Source organism: Carettochelys insculpta, chromosome 8 (genome assembly GCF_033958435.1).
Source record: "Carettochelys insculpta isolate YL-2023 chromosome 8, ASM3395843v1, whole genome shotgun sequence".
Taxonomy (NCBI): Eukaryota; Metazoa; Chordata; order Testudines; family Carettochelyidae; genus Carettochelys; species Carettochelys insculpta.
The window spans coordinates 50,633,112-50,655,743 of record NC_134144.1 but is presented as its reverse complement, the minus strand read 5'-3'; the positions used below and the strand labels follow the sequence as shown (position 1 = coordinate 50,655,743).

Sequence of the window (22,632 nt, the reverse complement as noted above, 5' to 3'; positions counted from 1 at the left end):
AAAACTGGACATTTTACTTTTCAACAGTTCTATTAAAATCAAATGTTCAAATCTTATCTTAAATGATAATACTGGTCAGTCAGACTGCTTTCTGCCAGTGTCGCTTTCACAGGATTCTGAAACACCCTTGTGAAAAAAATAACATATCCCCTATGGAAGCCTCCCATAAAATTGTACAGCTAAAAATGTCTTCTTTGGTTTTCAAAAGGACTCACACTAGGACACAGTGAAACACAGTAAACAGCTGGTCACATGTTTACACACAGTAAGATAGGCAGTCATTCCATAAGGACAGTATTAGCTTTAAAAAAGATCAAGAAAGAAACAGAAAACTGAACCAGTAACCTAAATGCCACTATGATCTCATGGTTCATTTTTAGAGATACTGTAGTAGCAGTAAAGAGACTATTAGGACTATTTTGGCTACAACTGTGCATGGATGATTAGCCATCTGTCTGCAAGAAATACCGTTCCTTTACAGATAGGCATGCTGCTTTTGAAATGAAGCAATATGATGATAAGCAAGTAACAGGACTCAAGTTTCAGATATGTAACGTTGAAATGCATGTAATACCTTCTAGAAGAGTGGTGGACAACCTGCAGTCCACGGATCTCATGCAAATGATCAGGGTTCTATGTGTGGCCCACATACGGGCTGACAGACTGGCCAGACCCTGGCAAGGTGGGAAGGGCTACTCTGTGCTCCCAGGAGGGTGGGGCCTTGGGTGAAGCCAGCCTTCAGCACTACCCAGAGCATGCTGCGCAGCACCTCCCTGCCCTTGGCAGTGCTTACAGCCACAAGAGCATGCCGTGTGATGCTATGGCAGCAATTTAAAGGTCCTGGGGTACAGGATGCCCACTAATGATCTAGAATATTAACACATAATGAAAAAATAAAAAGATAGCTACTCTGGTAATTTTTCATTCAACTAACTCTGATTGAAAATATCAATATTTTCACTGAATTAGCATATTTATGGACAAATTTTAAAATCTTTTAGAACAATGAGAAGTCCTGTGGCAGCTTATAGATACAGATAACAGATATTTTGCAGCATAAGCTTCCATGGGCGAAGACCCGCTTAACACATCTCATTGTCTATGATGCTTGGGCTGGATTTTGTTTAGCTCAAGAGGATGGAGAACAGATAAAGGAGCTTTGATACCTCTATTCTATTCAGGTTCCTACAGGACTTTCAGTACTGTGGTGAAAGAGAGAACACTTGCATTTTATCAAGTCACTCCCTCCCTTCCGTTCTAGTTCTCTGTTCTCTGCCAATAATGAAAATTTCTGATTCTGAATCATCTATTTCTTACATAAGAATCTTAAGGCTTTCTTCCACGCCACCCGTTACGTATGGAATACCTCATCTGATACAGATTGTAAAGCCATTCCCCTCTCCTTTAAATCCTAGCTCAGAATCTACTTTTACCCATGATGCCTGAAAAATACTTCCAACTGATAATATTAGACAGACAACCAGTTGGGTCTCTTGGTGTTTATTTATACTAGTATCTACAAGCCCATGCTTCACATGGGTGTGGCATTTCGGCTAAATAGCCTACCACCTGGCAAGCTCTTTCATATAACCAATAAAATCACTGCCTGCAAATTGGCGGCCCTGGACCTTCAACCCTGTGGTGCTGGGCAGAGCCCTGAACCCCCACCATATAGCTGCCCTGCCAACACAGGACTACATGGATTTGTCTTGCTGCCAAACCTGGACCTCCACTTCTAAAGATTGCTTGGTGTTCAGTTTACAGCCAAAATGCCTGGTTGAAAAAAGACCCTGCTGGCTCTGGTCACTAGTGCCAACTGTGCTGTTAAAAATCTGGTTGGCAGTGCAATGGAGCTCTGATAGGCTCCCTGCCTGCCGTGGCTCCATGCAGCTCTTTGAAATAGTGGCCTTCACACCTTGCCCACAATCTCCTACATGCAGGGGCTCCACATGCTGCCCCTGCCCCAAGTGCCAGCTCTGCAGCTCCCATTGGATGATGGAGGGGGTACATAACACTCTTTCTGAGAGCTGCATGAGGTAAGCATCACCCAGAGCTTGAACTCCTCAACACTGGCCCCACCCCCACCCCCCTCCCACCCTCCAAACCCCTCGTCCCTAGCCTCACCGTGGAACCTGCATCCATAGCCAGAACCCTCATTCTCCCCAAACCCCACCTTCTGTCTCAACCCTGATTTCACTGCCACTCTCCTCGTGTCCCAACCAGTCGGTCCCAGCTCAGAGAATCCAAAACCCATCACCCTTGCCCGCCCCCCAGCCACATACCCCATGCACCCTTCATCCCAACTGCAAGACACAACCCAAAGCCCTCTTCTACACCCTGAACTCCTACTTTCTGGCCCCACCCCAGAATCCACACATCCCCAGCTAAGAGCTTTTACCTTCTCCCACATCCCAACCACTGCCTCAGCTCAGAGCTCCCCGCCCATACTGTGAATCCCTTGGCTCCAGCCACCAGCCTGGAGCTCCCTCCCACATCCCAATCCCCTCTACCCCAGAGCCCACAATCCCAGGTGAAGCCCTCACCCCCTCCAGCACCCCACATCCCAGCCCACTGAAAATCAGCTTGCAAGTGAGGGTGGGAACAGCAAGGAAGAGAGGGAGGAGGAATGAAGTGAGTGGGGGGCAGGGATTTGGAAAAGGGATGTGGCAGAGGAGGGTGGGACAGGGGATGGGACAAAGATATTGATTTTGTCTGAGTAGAATCTTGGCAACACTACCTGCTGCTACCCAGCTGCTCCAAAGCTGGTGTGGCTGCATGGCTGCCAAGATCCCCACACTATGTGGGGCCAGGCAGCAGCCACAGATCTTGAAGGGCCAGGGTGGCAGCCCCAGACCTGGAAGCTCATGGGGACAATATGGGGCGAGCTGGGTGCTCTATACCCCAGAGTCTATGGGACCTGGTGGCCTTTAGCACCCAGCTATGATGCAACTGTTTGCTAATTGGGCCTCATGCAGCCTGCAGGCTGAGAATACTGGACATAATATATGCCTTACTGTAGCTATACACCGGGGTATAAATTAAAAATCAAAATGGCTGAGAATTTAATAATTGGAGGGTAAAAGACAATGAATTACAGTTATTACAGAATATGAACAAAAAAAATCTCTCTACATCATGTTTCTAACTGTTTCCATCACTTCACATCAGCTCAGCAAACTTTCTAGGCTCAACAGAGAGGTGACAATCCTGGAATCTTATTATATAGACATATATTAAAGAATTTAGCTTTGGAAGCAACAGGTTGTACACTTAGGTTATCACTTCTTCTTACCATTATTACCTACTTTTCTCTACTCCCATTTCCCTCTCTTTTATTATGCCTAATCTTAAATTGTAAACTCTTCTGACATTGGACCAGGTCATACTACACATTTGTACATCCTCGCTACAAAGGAGCCACAGCCCTGATTTTTTCAGTAGCATCTAGAACCGCAAACAGTAAACAGTATAATAGTTTGGAAATACATGTAATATTAGGAGATCTTAGGTTCAGAAATCTAGTGCTCTGCTGCCATAACAAGAAGATTAAGTTTGATTCTTGTATGTAAAATGTAACTAGTTACATAGTTACATGCTTGTAAATGAACAGATGGTTAGTAGATATCTGATGTTTAGTTCTTACTGTAAAGATTATTGAAGGATCATTTATTGTGAGGTTAGGCTAGCAACATGACCATATAAACTCACTCTGGATACACTCCATCTGAAAGAGAGATCTTGTCTTATTCACTATCCCTTTCTTAATGATTCAGAAAGTTCTGTTTGCTTTTGTGAGTGCCTCTGCATTGAATGGATGTCTTCAGAGAACTATCCACAATGACTCCAAGATCTCTCTCTTTAATAGAAACAGCTAATTTAGTCTCCATCATTTTATCGGTGTAGTTGGGATTATGTTTCCCAATATGCATTACTCTGCATTTATCAACATTAAATTTCATCTGCCATTTTGTTGCCTAATCACCTAGTTTTGTGAGAGCCTTCTGAAGCTTTTCACAGCCTGCTTTGTTCTTAACTATCTTGAGCAGTTTAGTGTCATTGAAAAATTCTGACACCTCACCCCTTCCTCCAGATCATTTATGAATATGTTGCATAGGATTGGTCCCAGTACAGACCCCTAGGGGCCACCACTTGTTGTCAAGTTTTGTTTAACTGCACAGGCACAGGGGTCCATCTATGCTTATTTAATTTCAGGCCTGGGATCCCAGCTATGGAAGGAAATAGTGAGAGAGGCAAAAGACACTAACGGGCACTGAGCCCACCGTTATTGATAATGCTAATGATGATCCCAGCTAGTGTTTTCAAAGAATAAAACCCTTCTTTTTAGAAATGAAGAAACATTTCTTTTTAGTTTTGACTAATTATTTCATATAAGCATAACAAAACCTAAGATCTCATTCAAAGCTTTGAGACAGCTGTATTGTAGCCCTAAAAACTTTTTGAGTATGATTTATTGTCTCTCTTGGACATAAAAGAGTTTCAAGTTAAATTATTTTTAATACAGCAAAATATTAAGGAGCTTTGTGAAAAGTAAACATGTATGGTTGATTAAACTGACCTTGTAAGAGAGATGTTTATGCAAACAAGGAGTTTATTCAGCCATAAACTCTAGATCACTATAGCCATCAGTGGTAGAGAGACAAGATGTTAAGATGATAGTTGAAGGGCATAGTACAGCATGCAAAGAAGCCTTCTAAAATCCTGTCCACCACTGCCACTAATTTAAACAGGATTTAGCCCAAGATGTCAAGCACAATAGAAATGTTTGTGACACATTGACCAAAATGTTGATCCTAAAATTTCACATCAAAAATTCATACACTGAATGTTTGATGCTTATGCACAATGAAATGTGCACGATACACCACAGTCCTGAACTTGAGACTGCCACCATATCATAGTTCACAAGCTAATCAGTGATAGGGCCTGCCCAGAATGTATAGATGGGAAAACCCTGAGAGTGCAGAAAGTAGTTTTAAAGTTTCAGCAGCTAAAAGTCTACTGAGCCTATGCTCCTATAGTGAAACTGTATTTCTGTTTAGAAAAATGTATCATTATCATTTCAAATAAACTACAGTATTCTTCACTTTCTGAGCAGAACTGCTGTGGACTGTTGCTGTGCACTGTTAAACAGCTGCCATTCTCCATGCCAGAACTGGCTTCAATTCAGTGATAAGTTAAGTCAGTCTTATAGATGGTTTGTACAATCTGAAGGCTCTTAGGATGAAAAGTAATATATGTCATTCATAGTATCACTTGCTTTCTGAAACTGAAATTGGCTACATGAACAAAAACATTTTTGCTTACCAAAGAGACAAAGCACAACTGTCAAATGTTTGGATATCCATCCTACATTTACAGACACCTGTTGGTTTTGTTATTTTTGGCAACAGAAACTTACAAGTCTACTGTAAAGCATATATTTCACTGTGACTAGAGCTACAACAAACCATTCACTCTGTTGGCAAGTTCAAAGACTAACCTTGAAACCACTATGAAGTTTGATCTTGAAGAAAATATGAAAATTGTATCTCTCACAGAATACAATGTAATAGCTACTGAACTGAAAAAAAATGGGACAGATTTTGGAGTGCAGCTAAACTACAGAGAGTCAGAGTACAGCGTGTGCACAAAGAGGCTTAAACTTCACCTCATACTTCTCTGATCCTGCTGTTGCTATGCGGTCAGGTCCTGTGTGCTATGTTAAAGCAGCCTAAGAGTTGCTTTAATCACAGTAGTTGCAACATCCATAGGAGGATGAAAATACAATCACGGACTGGCATAAAGAAAAGGGCAGCCTGGTCAGGTACCTTTCCCAAGACTATATCCCTTACCACTATTCCCATCAACACCAACAGTAGACCAGTGAGTGGCAGAAAGCCCTCTGTATTTGATTGTACTAGCAGAAGATTATCCTTAAGTTGTGGAGGTCCTCCCGGGGCCAGAATACGCCATGCAAAGTGACCACACTGGATGGCTGGATATGACTCACTGTGTTCAAGATAAAAGCACCTCATCCCAAAAGTTATTTTTGCCTTATAATGGGAAGGAAAGAAAGTTTGAGAAATGACTGGAAGTAGACTGGAGAGTGTGAAAAAACCAAGAGATGCTGGGTAAATGTGAACTATAAAACACCAGGCATATGTGTCGAAAGATATTTAAGAGAGTGGGAATGGTTGCATCAATTAGATTTCAAAAATCACTGTGTCCTTTCCAAGATTTCTCACAGAAGACCTGGAGATAGAAATTTGAGATCCACAGAGATAAACTGAAAAAAGAGCTCTTGTAACTTTTTAGGATGGCCCATTTAAAAGCATATACATCAGGTAAGGATAAGGACTAAAATCTATTGGTCAAATTCACATCACTAGTGTTACAAAGGAATACTAAGTACAGTTATGCCAGGAATGAATGTGACCTTAAATGCTAAGTTATATTCCCTATTCAGTACAAGCCATTATTTGATGAGTATAAATAGTCATACTTAAAATGACCTCTTGTACCTTTGTGAATAGGAAAAAAAGCAACTAACAAGTGCAGGTGTCATCGCTATATTGTTTATAGTCTGGTATATTCAGACAATGTAATCTGATTTGTGCCTCTCATGGCTAAAAATTAAAGCCCTCAAAGGTCACTGTTTTAAGAAGAACATTTGTACTTATTGTGCATAGGAAATGTGTTCCCTGAACTATAGCCTGCAAGTTTTACAGGGAAGAATTTTTAACATGAGACACAAGAGAAAAATCAAGTACAGGGTTTACCCATTATTCAGTGGAGGGGGGAAGGCAATACACAGAAAACGTGGAAATGGTGGAAGTGCAAAATGATTTTTGTTTCAATTTTTTTTAAACAAAAACTGCATGCATATATGGACATCTAGACATACTGACACCAGTGAAAATGAGGAAAAATCTGTTGGTAAAATATGGAAAATAACAAGTTAAAATTATTTAGATAAGTTAGATGTCTTCAAGTTGCAGGTCCTGAAGAAATACATTGTAAAATATTTCTAGGAGTTGATTGAGGAGATCTGAACGATTATAGATCATCTTCAAAAACTCATGGAAAATGGGAGAGAGTTGAGGGCTACACTGTAGCCATATCTCAAAATAATTGCCTAAGTTACTTTGAGGTAACTTATTTTGAACTTGGTGCCATCCAAATGGCACCAAAGTTCAAAATAAGTGCCTATTTCGAACTTCCTGCTACCCGTCTCACAACTAGGGACAGCAGGAACAAAATACTGCCCTTGAAATACCCCTGCTATTTCGAGCACGGTGTTTATCTGTAGTGTTTCTATTTCGGGATACAATTGTATCCTGAAATAGGAACCACCTTGGAACCATAGCCTAGAAGACTAAGAGAGGGAAAATATTATGCTAATTTTTAAAAAGGGAACGAGGACAATCCATGGAATTACAGACCAACCATCTTAACTTCAGTATCTAGAAAGACAATATAACAAATTAGCAATCAATTTGCAATCACCTCGAAGATAATGAGATAAGTAACAGTTAAAATGGATTTGTCAGAAACAAAATTTTTTTAAACCAAACTAGCTTTCTTTGGCAGGATAGAAAACCTTGTGGATGGGGGGAGGATATGATGTATCTTGACTTTAGTAGGGCTTTTGATACAGTAATGCATGGGATAGAACCATACATTAAGCAGTATTGCAGGGCCAGGGTGGAGGGCCTCCTCAGAGGGAGCCCAAACAAACAGAAGGGCCTGCAGGACAATCACAGGCAGCTGGGTGAGATATAGCTCAGCCTAACTGGGGCCAGCTGCCTCCATGACTGGGTGAGTAAGAGGCCTTTAAAAAGCCTTCACGGGGGAAAGGTGGGGGAGAGTGTGACAGGTGAGCAGAGAGACACATGGAGACCAGAGTAGTGGGAGAGTGCAGGTTTGAGAGGAGCAGAAGGGAGCAGCAGGACCACCAGAGACCACAGAGGGAGAGCGAGGGGCTTCAGCGGATCGAGAGTGGGGACTTGCAACTACTACAGCCTGCAGAAGGTACTGGGGGAATCGTCAGGCAGAAGTGGCCCAGGGTGGAGAGCTCCTGTGCTAAGGGCTAAGGGAGTCAGCTCCTCCCACTAGCAGCCACACAGGGTCCTTGGGCTGGAACCCGGCATGGGTGGGCGGGGGCCAGGTTCCCCCCCAGACCACCCCTCATCCCAGAGAGGGCAACTGGGCCCTTAAGTGGGCCCAATGGACTGAATAGAGGCCAGAAGCCAAGGATTAGAACTGACTTTGTCACAGCAGTTAAATTTATCTTAGGACTGATGTATACTTGGTTTTGCTGTCCAATCAGCTTTAAAAAACAGCACGGGAAACCAAATTATTTTTTAAGAAAAATGAAGTAATACAAGTGAATGTTAACTAACATCATCCTCAATTTTAGAATTAGGAGACAGAGGAGCTGGGGCAGAATCACTTTCAAGTGGAATGTTTCAGAGTATGGCCAGCAGCTTCAGTCCCAGCTTGAAGTAGTAATAACACAATATAGAGTTTCCATCTTCAGAACCCTCACTATAAAAATTATTTCAGTACTATTGCCTATTACATTCTCTAGAAATTCAGAATGGAGTTTTATCAGAAGCAATAGTGTGACTTTAAGTATCAGGGCCAATCATGCAAATCCTTACTTACAGAACCGATCCCACTAAAGTGAACCAAAACAAGTTGTAAGCCTGTCTGTATTTATTTTGTTTATTTGTTTTTTTCTCCCCAGTACATCATGCCTATTCTTTAGACATTTTGAAAAACAGACATGTGACTAAGTTTGCGTGAAACCCTCTGAACTCTTGATAAGTTCATTTCCTACAGAATGTCCATAAAATGATAGAGATAATTTGCCAGGTGGTAAGAACAACATATACTTTCTTTCTATATGAAAGAATAAAGAGCAAAGTAGCTGATTATTTTTAGCATTTAAAAACATACTACAAAAACATTCAGAACGTGGAGTGAGACAGAAATAGAAGTCCTCAAAACTGGAGAGATGGACAGTTGCTTACAGTAAAAATAGCCAAGATATTCCAGAGTACACATTGAAACACTGGGATTTTAACGATGTAATTTTCAATGTCAATTAGAGGTGTTTCTCTGATTCTGTTTCATAATGAAAATGCACACCACAAAAAAACTAGGCTCAGTTCTTTATGGAATTAAAATTTCCATTGGATCAGACATTTCTTTGGTTGCAAAGTTTCTTTTACGGATCACTACTCCAAAATTCCATCAAAACAAATTGTGACACCAGTTTTTGGCTCAGATGTCCTTTCCATTGTTTCAGGAAGAGCCTTACTGACTGCTGACTTTTTAAAAAGTTACATAGGAAACTGAATTGTAACACTAGTAACCAGAGCTGGTCAGGAATATTTTGACATCATGTTTCTTTGTCAAATAATGTCAATTTGACAAAACTGAAACCAAAAACTAAGCAAGCTAAAGAGTCTTTTTCTTTTTAAATATCTTTACTTTTGTTTTGTTTAATATAGTTTTAGGGATACACTCATCTAATAATACTAACTCTTCTAACCGTTTCAAAGTGTGGATGTGTTTGTAAGAAATAGCATATGTGTGTAAATCTACAGGAAAGGGATCATTAATAATTTATCAATCCAAATATGTCCTACACACATCACAGCATGTCATCTATGGCCTTAAAAGTGTTTGCATTATACAACTCTGCATCCATGGGGAACCCCTATTTGCTGGCCACTGCTGTATTGAAATAGAGATGGAAGCTGGGAGGGAAGAATTAATTAATAAATTACTCATGTTCTGAAGGACTGTAGTGTTAGTTCAAGGGCTTAGAAAGAAATTATGCCTTTTTGGGTATCTGGGATTAGTAGTATACATTTCATTGGTATTAATTTGATCTTGTAATTTGATTATTTTATTAATTTGCTCAACTGTTCATCCCATTTCCCGTTATTTAATTCACAGATATATCAATTCAACCCCAACTGTAGCCTGGATGCGACCATTGAATTATAGAATCATAGAACACTAGAGCTGGAAGGGACCTCGAGAGGTCATTGAGTCCAGTCCCCTGCCCTCACAGCAGAACCTAGTACCTTCTAGGCCATGCCCAATTAATGTCTATACGAGGTAGTCTTAAATATCTCGAGGGACAGAGATTCCACAACCTCCCTAGACAATTTATTCCGGCATTTAGCCACCCTAACAGTTAGGAATCAGTTGGTTTATAAACAGGAGCTTTTACACTAAAGCAAACAACCCCCTACACTGCTATAGATTCAAAGAAAAATGGGAGAGGTTAGTATGATATTGCATCATAGCTTCTGAAAGACTTTACATTACTTTAGACAGGAGGCCTTAGACAGCTGGGGAGTATAGTTAGTGGAGAGTTTGTGATTGTAGGAGGGACACATTAAGCAGTAATGTCTAGCTAACGTCAAATTGTGTTCTGCTCATCTTTGGGTGCATAAAAGGGCAGAGGAGAAAGAAGCTCTCTGCTTCACAGAGAGTTAGACAATATGACCCTGGTAATTCCTTCTAACTCTATGATTTTTAAGGCACAGTTGCCAATCTTGTGCTCCCAGGAGAAAAAGACATCCCAAAAGGGTGAGAAAGGGAAGAAGTAGCAGAGCTGAAATTTCCCCCACACCCGTCAGCAGACCTGCCTGGCTGCACTAGAGGGTGTATGCTATATTCTCCGAAGGGGAATGACATAATAACACACTAGCCTCCTTAATGTCCATCTCAGTCAGTACTTGTTTATGGGGTTGGGTTTTTCCCCCTTCATGCTATTGCATTGTGGGACTGTTTGTTGACAACATATTCTACATTTATCCCACTGTGGGTGCGTCTACACTAGCCAGCTACTTCAAAGTAGCCGGCACAACGTTGAAATAGTACACGTCACATCTACACACGCCGTGTGCTATTTCGACGTTGAAATCGATGTTAGGCAGCGAGACGTCAAAATTGCTATTCCCATCCAAAGATGGGAATAGCGCCCTACTTCAACATTCAACATCGAAGTAGGGCATGTGTAGATGATCCGCGTCCCGCTACTTCGAAATAGTGGGGTCCTCCATGACGGCCATCAGCTGAGGGGTTGAGAGATGCTCTGTCCAGCCTCTGCGGGGCTCTATGGTTGCCGCATACGGCAGCCTTTAGCCCAGGGCTTCTGGCTGCTGCTGCAGCAGCTGGGGGTCCATGCTGCATGCACACGGTCTCCAACTGGTTGTCGGCTCTGTGGGTCTCATGCTGTGCAGGCCAAGTGTGTCTGGGAGGGGCCCTTTAAGGGAGCAGCTTGGGGCTTTGCTGGCCCCTTATTTCGATGGGGAGCGCTTGTGTGTGTGTGTGGACATGCTGTATTTCCTTCCGGGGCAGTTCCTTTCAACGTTCTCCATCGCCACTTCGACGTTGAACATCGATGGCACCAGCCCTGGAGGACATGTGGACAATATGCGTCGAAGTAGCCTATTTCAATGTTCTTGTGTCAACATAGGCTACTTTGACGTAGTGTGCTAGTGTAGACTTGGCCTATTTATCACATTTATCCCACTATTCCTTTCTCTCATTTCTTAAGACAGGGATTGTTTTTTACCTCTTCCAAGTCAATGATAACAACTCATTCCTAAATAATACAAAGAGCAGCAAAGAAAAGAGAATCAACAATTATAAGAGTCTTGAAGGTGAAACTTGTGGCATTAGTACAAAACAAAAAGTAAGCAAACTTGGAATTTGCGGCATGGCATTAAGGATGTATGTCACTATTTATTGACAGCAACATCTGTGGGAGCATTGAGAGGGCAGATATATTTAAAATAAAAAGTGTTAACATGAGGCTTCTCTCTCCCACACTGTTATACTCTCTAGAAGAAGAGAGAGTAGGTAGACAATGAAGTTCTCAGTTTTGCTTCGGATTCTAGTGCCAACAAATCATCAGCAGAATCAGATGAGGACAACAGTGTGATATGATAAAGGAAGCAGCAGCTCAACATAAGCCAACTTTATAAATAAACTATAGGAGTGTGAGAAAGGAGGAGTATGGAGAAAAGATTTGCCTTTGGTAAGAGGAAGATTTATGTGCCTTTCTTTGTGTACCATTACCAAGGTGTCAGGGATTTTTACCATCCCCTAGGCATAATCGTCCCCGTGGGCCAGGGGATACAAGCCTTTGGCCACATAAAATCAGTGCAGGCACATGAGAAATCTAAATTGTCATAGGCTGCCATTTGGCTGCAGCACCAACGGTCACTTTGGGTCAGTTGGTTTCCCCGGTAACCTGAATCCGTGAATTATTCATGATCATGTATTTACCTATTGGTTCCTGATTGGGTGAAGTTTGGACCTTCTGGAAACTTCTACGCCCAGCTGGACCTAATTGAGAACTGTACAGACGTGCTAATAGAATCATGAATATTTAATTTGCCTCATGAATAATACATGGAGTATCTCTATATAAGCAGGGCCCGCACAGCGTTCTGTGGCCCTGGGAGCTAGCTGTCAGAACAGCTGCGACCGTAGAGAGGAGCGTGGCTGCTTGCCAGCGTCCGCTGAACTCTCAGGCCAGCCCAATTGGGCGAAGACCTTTGCGAAGAGCTCCCGAGGAATCACAGGCGGCGCCCACCTGCTGCCGCGGTGCCAGAGCCGCCTGACGCCGCCTACGGCCCCATTGGCTTGAAGCGCAAGATTTCATATCACAGCGCTTGCGTGGAGGGAGCAGCAAGTGGACCCTGTGGTGGAGCGGCCAGGTGGCGAACTGGCCCCGCCTTTTCTGGCAGGGTACTGCGTACCTGGCTGCAAAGCCCAGGGTCTGCCGCCTAGCAGCACCAACACTCCCACCACCTCCCCCATCTTGCGGCATCGCCGCCTCCTTCGCCGCCTCTGCGGTTACTTATCTGACTGGACAACGCAATCAAACATGACTTAATCCACTGGACTTGACCAACACTCTGACTTCAAGACACGTATCAAACCCTATCTACCACACCAAACAGACACAAACGCCATTGTCTGGGTTTCGGGGCCCCCAGGCCGCGTCTACACATGTACGCTACTTCGAAGTAGCAGCGCCAACTTCGAAATAGCGCCCGTCATGGCTACACGTGTTGGGCGCTATTTCGAAGTTGAAATTGATGTTAGGCGGTGAGACGTCGAAGTCGCTAACCCCATGAGGGGATGGGAATAGCGCCCTACTTCGAAGTTGAACGTCGAAGTAGGGCACGTGTAGACGATCCGCGTCTCGCAACATCGAAATAGTGGGGTCCGCCATGGTGGCCATCAGCTGAGGGGTTGAGAGACGGTCTCTCTCCAGCCCCTGCGGGGATCTATGGTCACCGTGGGCAGCAGCCCTTAGCCCAGGGCTTCTCGCTGCTGCTGCTGCAGCTGGGGATCCATGCTGCATGCACAGGGTCTGCAACCAGTTGTCGGCTCTGTGGATCTTGTGTTGTTTAGTGCAACTGTGTCTGGGAGGGGCCCTTTAAGGGAGCGGCTTGCTGTTGAGTCTGCCCTGTGACCCTGTCTGCAGCTGTTCCTGGCACCCTTATTTTGATGTGTGCTACTTTGGTGTGTAGACGTTCCCTCGCAGCGCCTATTTCGATGTGGTGCTGCCCAACGTCGAAGTTGAACGTCGACGTTGCCAGCCCTGGAGGACGTGTAGACGTTATTCATCGAAATAGACTATTTCGATGTAGTGTGCACGTGTAGACGTAGCCCCAGTGTGGGAGTAGGGGATCGCGCCCCTTACACTGCGGAGTGGCCTGACGAGGCCCCGCAAGACCCGAGGGCCTGACCCTTCAAGGCAGGGCCTTTGCCCAGGCAATAAGCAGATTTAATTATAGTGGTAGTTTTTTAGTATTAGAATTGTTAGTGTTTCCTATTGTTTAATGAATTATAGTAACAGGCCTGAGGTTAGCTATTATAAGTTCTATATAAATATACATTGCATGGCAGAGTGAAGGCTAACGCCTCTCTAGTCCCTTCATCCCCATTCCCTTATTTTTTTATAAGAGGGAGCCGTTATTGGGCCCCTCGCTTATCCCCCACTACCAAGGAGCCCCTGAATACGAGGTTTCCTCGCTGCGGCCGACCTGCGCAAGGATTGCAGGTGGTGGCGCTTATCTCCCCATCCGGTAGCACCGACAGGAAGGTTCAGGCAGCGGGTGTCCCCTTCTTTCCTCCTATTGCCTCAATTCCCTCTGCCAGCATATTTAACTAACCAACAACTTTGCTTTGCGGTAAAATAAAAACTACATTCATTCAAGAGGAGCTTTTTGACAAAGCACCAGGAGTACAACAAACATAGCTGTAAGTTAAACATACATATACTGTTACATATCATATAAGGTATTCTTTGTTACTACTTCGTTGTATTTACTTGTTAACCCTGTTACATGTTTAATAAATAGTTAGTTTGTAACTTATTCTTGGGTTCCAGTCTTCTTTGCCGGCTCCCTCCTGCCAGGTGGGTTCAGGGGGGTCATAACTCCAAGAGTACTTCTAGGGGTAAGCACGCTCTCGGCTCATTGGGCTTGGGGCGGTCTGCAACTGGGTCCTTGGGACTGGGAGGCGCTCGGCCCCTCCCTGGTGTGACACAGACCTTTAGGTCAAGGCAGGGGAACCTGTCCTGTTGTCTTTAAACAACAACTTGTCACATCACAAAGAGAATGAAAACGACAAATCAGCTGTTGTGTAGGTGGCTTTCCTTTAGATAAAAAGGATGTCATCAATGTAACATGTTTATGTAGAAAAGCAATGTGCTAGAATGGGGTGAACAAACTTTTTATGTGCATGTATTTTTAGTTGAAAATGCTGAAATTTTATTTAAGTATTTTTACTAATTGGGCTTCAGAGGTATGCACTATAAAATGATCCATGACTACTAGCATAGCTGGTCAAAAAATAAAATTTAAAAAAAAAGGGCAATTTTTTTTACAAAACTCTTTCCACTTTGCAACTTCTACTTATTGAAACTTACTACTTTCCAGCTCTAAATTCTATGGCTCTCTGATTATTATATTTCTAATATAGCAGGAGTCATATAAATGCTGCCTCTCTTATCCTAAAGAAACAGGCGAGCCTGAAGCAGGTCTGAAAATGAATGTTTTGGAACATGATCTTACTGCATAATATATTTTAGGGAATCAAACTTCATTTTTGAAGAATAAAGTCCATCATAACCAGATTAAGAATAACTTTCCCAAAACTACCACCATCCTCTATACCTTCTCTCTCTACGTGCACGCACACTCACGCATGCATACACACACACACACACATATACAGAGCTGCAAAAGTAACCCTGCTCCAGAGCAGTTTCTATCCCCTAAAATGGGAACAGAACCAGAGACTCCATTATGGTCTTTGTGCTCATCAGTCTTATTTATGTGGAAGGTGCTCAAGCACTACAAAAAGTGATGGGTGGCAGTATAAAGCTCTATGGCTATGTCTACACTACCACCTTCCTTCGAAGGAAGGATGGTAACTAGGGTGTGGGGAGTTTACTAATGAAGTGCTGCCATGCATAGGCAGCACTTCATTAAGCAAATTCCCCCCGCGGCAACTGTCAAGTTTTAAACTTTGAAGTACCAGCATGCGTTTAGCCGCAGCGCACCCGCCGGTACATCGAAGTGCCGGGGCAACTTCGAAGTCCCCTTACTGCCCTTACTTTGAAGTTGCCCCAGCACTTCAATGTACCAGCGGGTGTGCCACGGCTAGATGCGTTCCAGTACTTCAAAGTTTAAAACTTCGGAGTTGCCGTGGGGGGGAAATTTGCTTAATGAAGTGCTGCCTATGCATGGCAGCACTTCATTAGTAAACTCCCAACACCCTAGTTACCATCCTTCCTTCGAAGGAAGGTGGTAGTGTAGACACAGCCTATGATAAGTAGGAAAGACAGATCAATGATTTTAGGTTAAAAAGAGCAAAGTAGATTACAGAACTACATAGTTCAACAAAAGGAAGACTTAAGTAGTATAACAGTCAGTTCTGCTGACTTTCCAAAGATCAAAAATATATACAATTTTGCTTGTTTTCCCCATTCAACCCTTACCCCACTGGAAGAGTCAGAAATGTGGGCAACCTACAGGCATCACCTGAAAGTCCTTAAGAGGCATCACCAATGCTTCCTCTGTAAGATCTTGAAGATCAAATGGGAAGGCAGGCACACCAACATAAATGTTCTGGAAGAAGCACAGAACACTAGTATCGAGGCAACGATCACCCATCAGCAACTCTGCTGGACTGTTCACATTGTCCAGATGATAGACCATTGCCTCCCAAAACAGGTCCTGTGCTATCCGCTGAAAGAAGGGTGCCATAATGTAGGAGGCCAAGAGAAGTGCTATAAGGACCTGCTGAAGGATAGTTTAAAGAAGTGCCATGTAGATATTGACACTTGGGAGACTCTTGCCCAGGATCATTCAAATATGGAGAGAAGTACTACGCAATGGTCTCCTGCATTTTGAACTTGCCTGCTGACAAGCTGAGACGGACAAGAGGCAAAGGAGGAGGGAGAGACTGGCTTCCAGTCGTGGTCAACAGCCTCCTGCCGCACCTGGAAACATCTGTCCTCACTGTAATAAATTTTGTGGTGCAAGAACAGGACTTATCAGCCACAACTCTCATGGAAGATGACCATGCTTAGCAAAAAGTGATTACCATCCTCAATACAGCCAGCATGGTTAAACAGATATTTGTTTTAATTCACAATTTCTCATCTCTACCTCACGTTTAACCTCCTCCTGACACTAGCAACAGTAATGCCAAGTGGAATTTGAAGACTTCCAAAAGGAAAATAGGTCTTTAATTCCTTCCCACAAGAGAATAGTGAAGTTCTGTGCCTAACATACTGAAATTGGGAAAGTCACTGGTGATAACAAGTGGCTACGGCAATAATTCTCCACTCTATCTGGAACATGATAAACATACAATTACAGTTCTTTGGAGAGATCAAATGTACAAATTAAACTCTAAATCAATAACTAAAAATATATTTTTGAAAAATCTCAATTTATATATTGATATTCAATCTGTTTACTCACTTATTTCTCAAAACCAAATCATACCTCAAAAATTGAAAGAAATAATTTAAGTATTTTACAGCTTTAAGCTTTCCTATGTTATTTAAAATCTAGGGTAGAAGTTTACTTATTTAGGTGTAATGATGTAACTTAATTCCAGAACAAAAATCAAAAGTAACTTAATTTTTAAGAGACTTAAATTCCAGAGCACTGACAGTAACAATATACATTCCCACAGGATTACAATAGCAATTGTCACCAATAGATAATATGGAAATAGAAGTATGTATGCTACTATAGCACCTAGCAATCACAGTCATGGCCCAGGACCCTATTGAGATTGGTGGTACAGAAACACGGAACAAAAAGGCTCTGCAAAGATAATCCCTGCTTGAAACTGCTTACAATTTAAGAATAAGACAATATGTGTTCAAGAATAAGAAAATATGCATTAAAATGTCTTGTAAACAACATGGCAAAAGAGAGTTTTAAGGAAGGATTTGCAGGACAATGAGTAGCTTTCCTAATATTGTTCAGGTGCTCCTCCCATAAGGGCAACCTGCGAGAAGGCACAAAGTACTCATTTGGAAATTTAACAAGTTGGTTATGAAGACTGTTATCCTGGGTCACTCAGAGGCAGCTGATGAGATCTTGATAGTAATTGAGACATGACAAGTAGTTTTGAGGTAGGTCACAAAAGGCCTTCAAAGTATTTTTATGTTTGATGCAACAGAGAAAGAGGCAAATGCAGGAATGTAAGAGAAAGGTGATGTAATCAAAGTGATGGACTAGGAAGGTGACGTTGCAGCATTCTGGATGGAGGTGCAAAATTAGTCAGGCTAGAGAATAAGGTGGTGCAGTAATTGAGATGTTAGATGATGAGAGCTCAGTTGACAGCTTTAGCTATGGGGAGGAACAGAAAAGGCCATATTTTAGTGATGTATGCAGAAAAACTCCAAGACTTTGACCTAGCTGGAATGTGAAGACCTAGAGAGAGGTCCAAGTAAAAGATGACACATGCTACAAGCCAGAATGAAGGGCAGGATCATAGTGTTAACCACAGTGATTAAGCAAATAGAAATGAGGAAAAGCTAGGGAAGGATTAAGAGTTGTACTTTAGACATGGTGAACTTGAGCTGATGGTTGGACATCCATAAAGAGATGTCAAAGAGCATGAATTATAGTTTGAATAGGAGGCAGTCTGATGTGGAAAGCTCTATGAGTCATGAGCAGAGACATGATAACTGAATTTGTATTTATGGATGAGAGTGTCAGACAAGAATCCTACAGAAAACTGGAAAAGTAATGAGAAAGATTGTTTTAAGGATACACTGAAGGAATGATTAGAAAGTAGGAAGAAAACCTGGACTGAATCACAGAAGCCAAAAGAAAGAGAAGATTTCAAGAGTAGGGAGCTGACAGGTCAAACAGGATGAAAATGGAATCCATAAACTAATATTTTTCCATATCATAGCTACGTCTACACTAGAGCACTCCTTCAAAAGAGAATGGTCAAAAGACGCTCTTTCGAAGTGGAGAATCTAACACACAGGTTGGAGCTGGTGCCGTTGCAAGTGCCATTGAAAGGGCCACACGGCACATTGAAAGGGGCCACCCAGGACATCAAAAGAGAGCGTCTACATTTACTAGTGGCCTCTTTAGAAAGAAAGGGCCAGGAAACACTGCAGGCAGGGTCACAGGGTGGCCAAGCCCTTCCAGGGCCGCAGCAAGCCACTCCTTTAAAGAGCCCCTCCCAAACACACTCGGCCTGCACAGCATGAGGCCTGTGGAGCTGCCACAAGCCCCGCAGACACAGTGGCCAGAGGAAAGACCATGGACCAGCAGAAGCTGGAAACCCTGCTAGCTGCAGCACCGGTGGCCACCCAGCAGATCCTGGCAGAGGAGTGCCCTCCCCAGGGGCAGAAGGGGCCGCCCCAGACCATAGGGTCCTCCTGCCCCACCCCCCCATGTGCTCTGCCAGCTCTGGAGCCACCCCACCAGCTCCGAGTGGTGGGAACAAATGGTCATGGAGGAGTGGTACAACGACCGGTGGCTCTGAAATTTCCGGATGCAGCAGCAGACGTTCCTCAAGCTCTGCCAGTGGCTGTCCCCTGCCCTGAGACACCAGGACACCCGGATGCAGCATGCTCTCCTCATGGAGAAGAGGGTTGCGATAGCTGTTGGACGCGGGTCACTCCAGACAGCTACCACTCCGTGGGAAACCAATTCGGTGTGGGCAAGGCCACGGTTGGGGCCATTGTGAAGGATGTAAGGAGGCCTGGGCATGCATCCACTGAGGGGTGGGGGATTCCAGGTGGGGTCCTGGAGGGCCCGGGGTGGGGCTGGGCACACCCCACACATCCTCACAGGTGCCTATGTCTCCCCCACCCCCCGCAGGTGGTCCATGCTCTAAATGCCATGCTCCTTCAGAGGGTCATCTGCATTGGGGACCTGGATGCGGCCATTGCGGGCTTCACTGCACTGGGGTTCCTGAATTGCAGGGGTGGTGGGGTGTGACCCATGCTGGCTCCAGGTCCCACACTGCCCCCATCATCTGGGGTCCCCAGACAGGCTGGGTAAGCCCGGGGATTGGCTTTGGGCCAGTGGTCCACATCAGTCCTCGCCCAGAGGGCTGGCAGGTTGGGCTAGGGTGGGAGGGGCAGCTGGCAGGGTGGCAGTGGGGCAGCAAGGGGGCAGCAGGCACGGCAGCAGGGGGGTGGTGGCAGAGGGCAACTGGGCCAGAAGGTCCCGGTAGGAGGCTGCCATGTCCCTGAAAATGTCCATGAAGTCCCCCCAGGCTGCCCAGCACTAGGCAGCCTCTCCCTCCTCAAAGCGGAGCCAGTGCTTGGACAGCTTTGCCTGGCACTGGATGGAGGTAGCGAGGTGGGGGTCCTCTGCTGGCTACCTCTGGCTCCACGGCAATCTGGCCCATCTTGGTGCTGGTGAAGGCTCCAGGCGGTCGCTGTCCCTCACCTCCGGGGGGCTGTCCGGGACCACGGATGGGGCGAGGCTCTCCCGGCCTCAGATGCAGCTGTGGAAATGGGGAAAGAGAAAAAGGCCGTGAGTGCTGACCCCTACCCCATGGCCCATTTTTTCAGGTACGGAGATAAGGTTATTATTTCTCTTACTATATCAGCAAAATAATTCACTGTTTTAAAAAATGTAATGAAATGTAGGAACAGTAAACAATAATGGTTCAATAGGTTGTAGAAAGTTATTAGCAAACAACTCTTCCAGAACACTATACATTAGTTTAAACAACGTCAAAAATAGCCATTCATACCAAGTGACAAAAGGAAGCTGACAAACAAGAGAGCCTATACATTGTACCCTAATATTAATTTTTTTTTGCTAAGACAGCAATTACTGATACATTCTGTTGACACTGGCTTTACCATCTTCATCATAATTGCTTTTTCAAGGAAAACGTATTTCTTGGTCATGTCCACCCTAGCCTTGTAAAACAAAAACTTTTGCCAGGCTCTGATTTGAAATAGTGACAAGTGTGCTGATCTGCTTCTCTTTGTATTTACTGTTGGTAGGAACCAGATTATCTAGTTTATGTGCTCTTACTTGTACACATGCCTGTTCTATATGCAAAGTGAACACAGATAGTCTTCTTTCAGCCTTTATCCCTGTAGGAAAGACATCAACTGTCATGTTGCTAACAAGGCACAGTTACACAGATGCACAAGCACACACACAGCATCAGTGTGTGGGTTGCACGTGGAATGAAGATTTTATGTTAAGTGCACACTGTAAATATAAGTATAGTAGCTTTAGCCTACCTACCTTCAGAAACATTCCCTTAAAAGAAAACATCTAGTTAACTGTTGAATAGCTGCATTATGTGCTTTAAGCAAATTCCTCATTTGTTAAATCAAGTATATACCTGTATTATCATATTTATGCATGTGTATGTCACATTACATATATTGCTAATTCTGTTCTTTACCAGAGCTTTACTTAGATCGCTCTTTTGCTATGTTCTGTTATTCCATGACTAATTCAGGTTTCAAATGCTTACTCTACTGTAATCTCCTTCTCAGACCTACCTAAACAAAAGTGACCTGAATGTATATCTTATAAATTGTACATGTTTCTTCCACTTAAATATGATGTATAAAATTAAAATAATGAAGAAAGCAAAATTATGTCTTCTTTAAAAACGGTTACACAATACCCAGATACAATGTGATTCATCTTTAATTATGCATGCAGTCAACTGAAACCAGTGGGTCTATTTCCATAAGTATCTACACATTTAAGGCATTCATGATAAACAAAGACTTATTATTCATATTATATAATTAGTGTTAATTTCTTCTTATTTGATTGTAGAAAAATATATCTATCAATATTTATTAGCATGAATTTCAAAATATGAAATATTACTATGAAAACAAGAATGGCCTGCTGAGTTTTCACCATCTAACCAAATAATCTGTGAAGATACTGTGGTTTAAATTAAGTATCAAGTTACCAAGTCCTTCTGGAAACTCCACAGTCTCAATGCAGATTTGAAGAACTCCTGATTAACACGGTTTCAAAAGTTGTTGTTGACTTTGGGTTCCTCAATATTTGGATGCCCAAACTGAGATTTTGTAAAAGGGGACTTATTTTCATAAAATGATGGTCAGCTTTGTCTGTATATGTTTCAGTGATGTGATTTAAAGTGATATTTGGTATTATAATTATCTGATGTTTTAAACTAACTTATCAGATACAGTCAAAATGCAGGATTTATTTCCAAAGATCAATACTTGAGACATTAATTAAGCAATGACAATTCAGTCATTTTTTTAATCTAGGATTTAAGTAGTATTTTTCACTTCTTTTCCAGGTGCCAGACTTTGTCCTACAGACCCAGAACATCCACCAGATAAAGGTAACAAAAAGAGTAAGACCAAATTGACATAAAAATTAAGCTGATTATATTCAGTAAAGCAACATTACATCTCAGTTTTCTTGCTCCAGTACTTAGAAATTATTACAGGTTGAACCTCTCTAATCCGGAATGATCTCCTCCAGCAAACTCCATAATCGAGCATGACTTTTGTTAGCCAGACGAATGCTTATCATGGGTATAAGTCAAGTTTCCCAGTACCCCATAAAGTTTGTTTACAGCCACAAGTCCTGGCTCTCATTATTTATTATTCTGTGCTATTATTTAGCTGTAATTTACACCTAAATGTCTTCCAGTAAGCAGTGGAAGTGTTAATCATGTGCTAGAAAATATTACCCTCCTGTCATGCAGAAAATTCTCTCTTCTAGCAACGGTCAGTTTCTGAGAGTGTCAGATGAGAGAGGTTCAACCTGTAATGAATTATCTCAAAGAACAGTTGTTTAGCTTTAATAATTAGTAAATAGAAACCTTTTGCCTCTGACAGTTGAAGGCTATTTTTTAAGAAATGCTCATTTGTATTCTCAGCAAATTTGTAATGGAAAATAAACGTGCATGCAGCTACCTGTCTGGAAATCATTCTCTAGCATTACTCTTCATGTGTTATCAGGAAATTAACGTAAGAAACCTTCCTTAGAGCAAGGCATTGTCAGTTGTGGCCCTGGGAATATTTTAAAGCAGTCTTAGTATTTCTAGATGGGCCTCTGA

At 42.9% G+C, this 22,632-nt stretch overlaps 1 long non-coding RNA gene across 3 annotated transcripts in view; it reads right to left on the bottom strand.

Annotated features, from left to right (window-relative positions):
• The window catches only part of LOC142017248 (uncharacterized), a 320,766-nt gene that overhangs the window by 249,657 nt on the left and 48,477 nt on the right, over positions 1-22,632 (bottom strand). For 2 of the 3 annotated variants that reach the window (XR_012646492.1, XR_012646494.1), the window contains exon 4: positions 19,927-20,052. This is a non-coding gene — a long non-coding RNA (uncharacterized LOC142017248). Of the gene's footprint in view, positions 1-574; positions 1,208-19,926; positions 20,053-22,632 lie in introns of those variants that run through there. The other variant, XR_012646493.1, reaches the window with a different exon arrangement.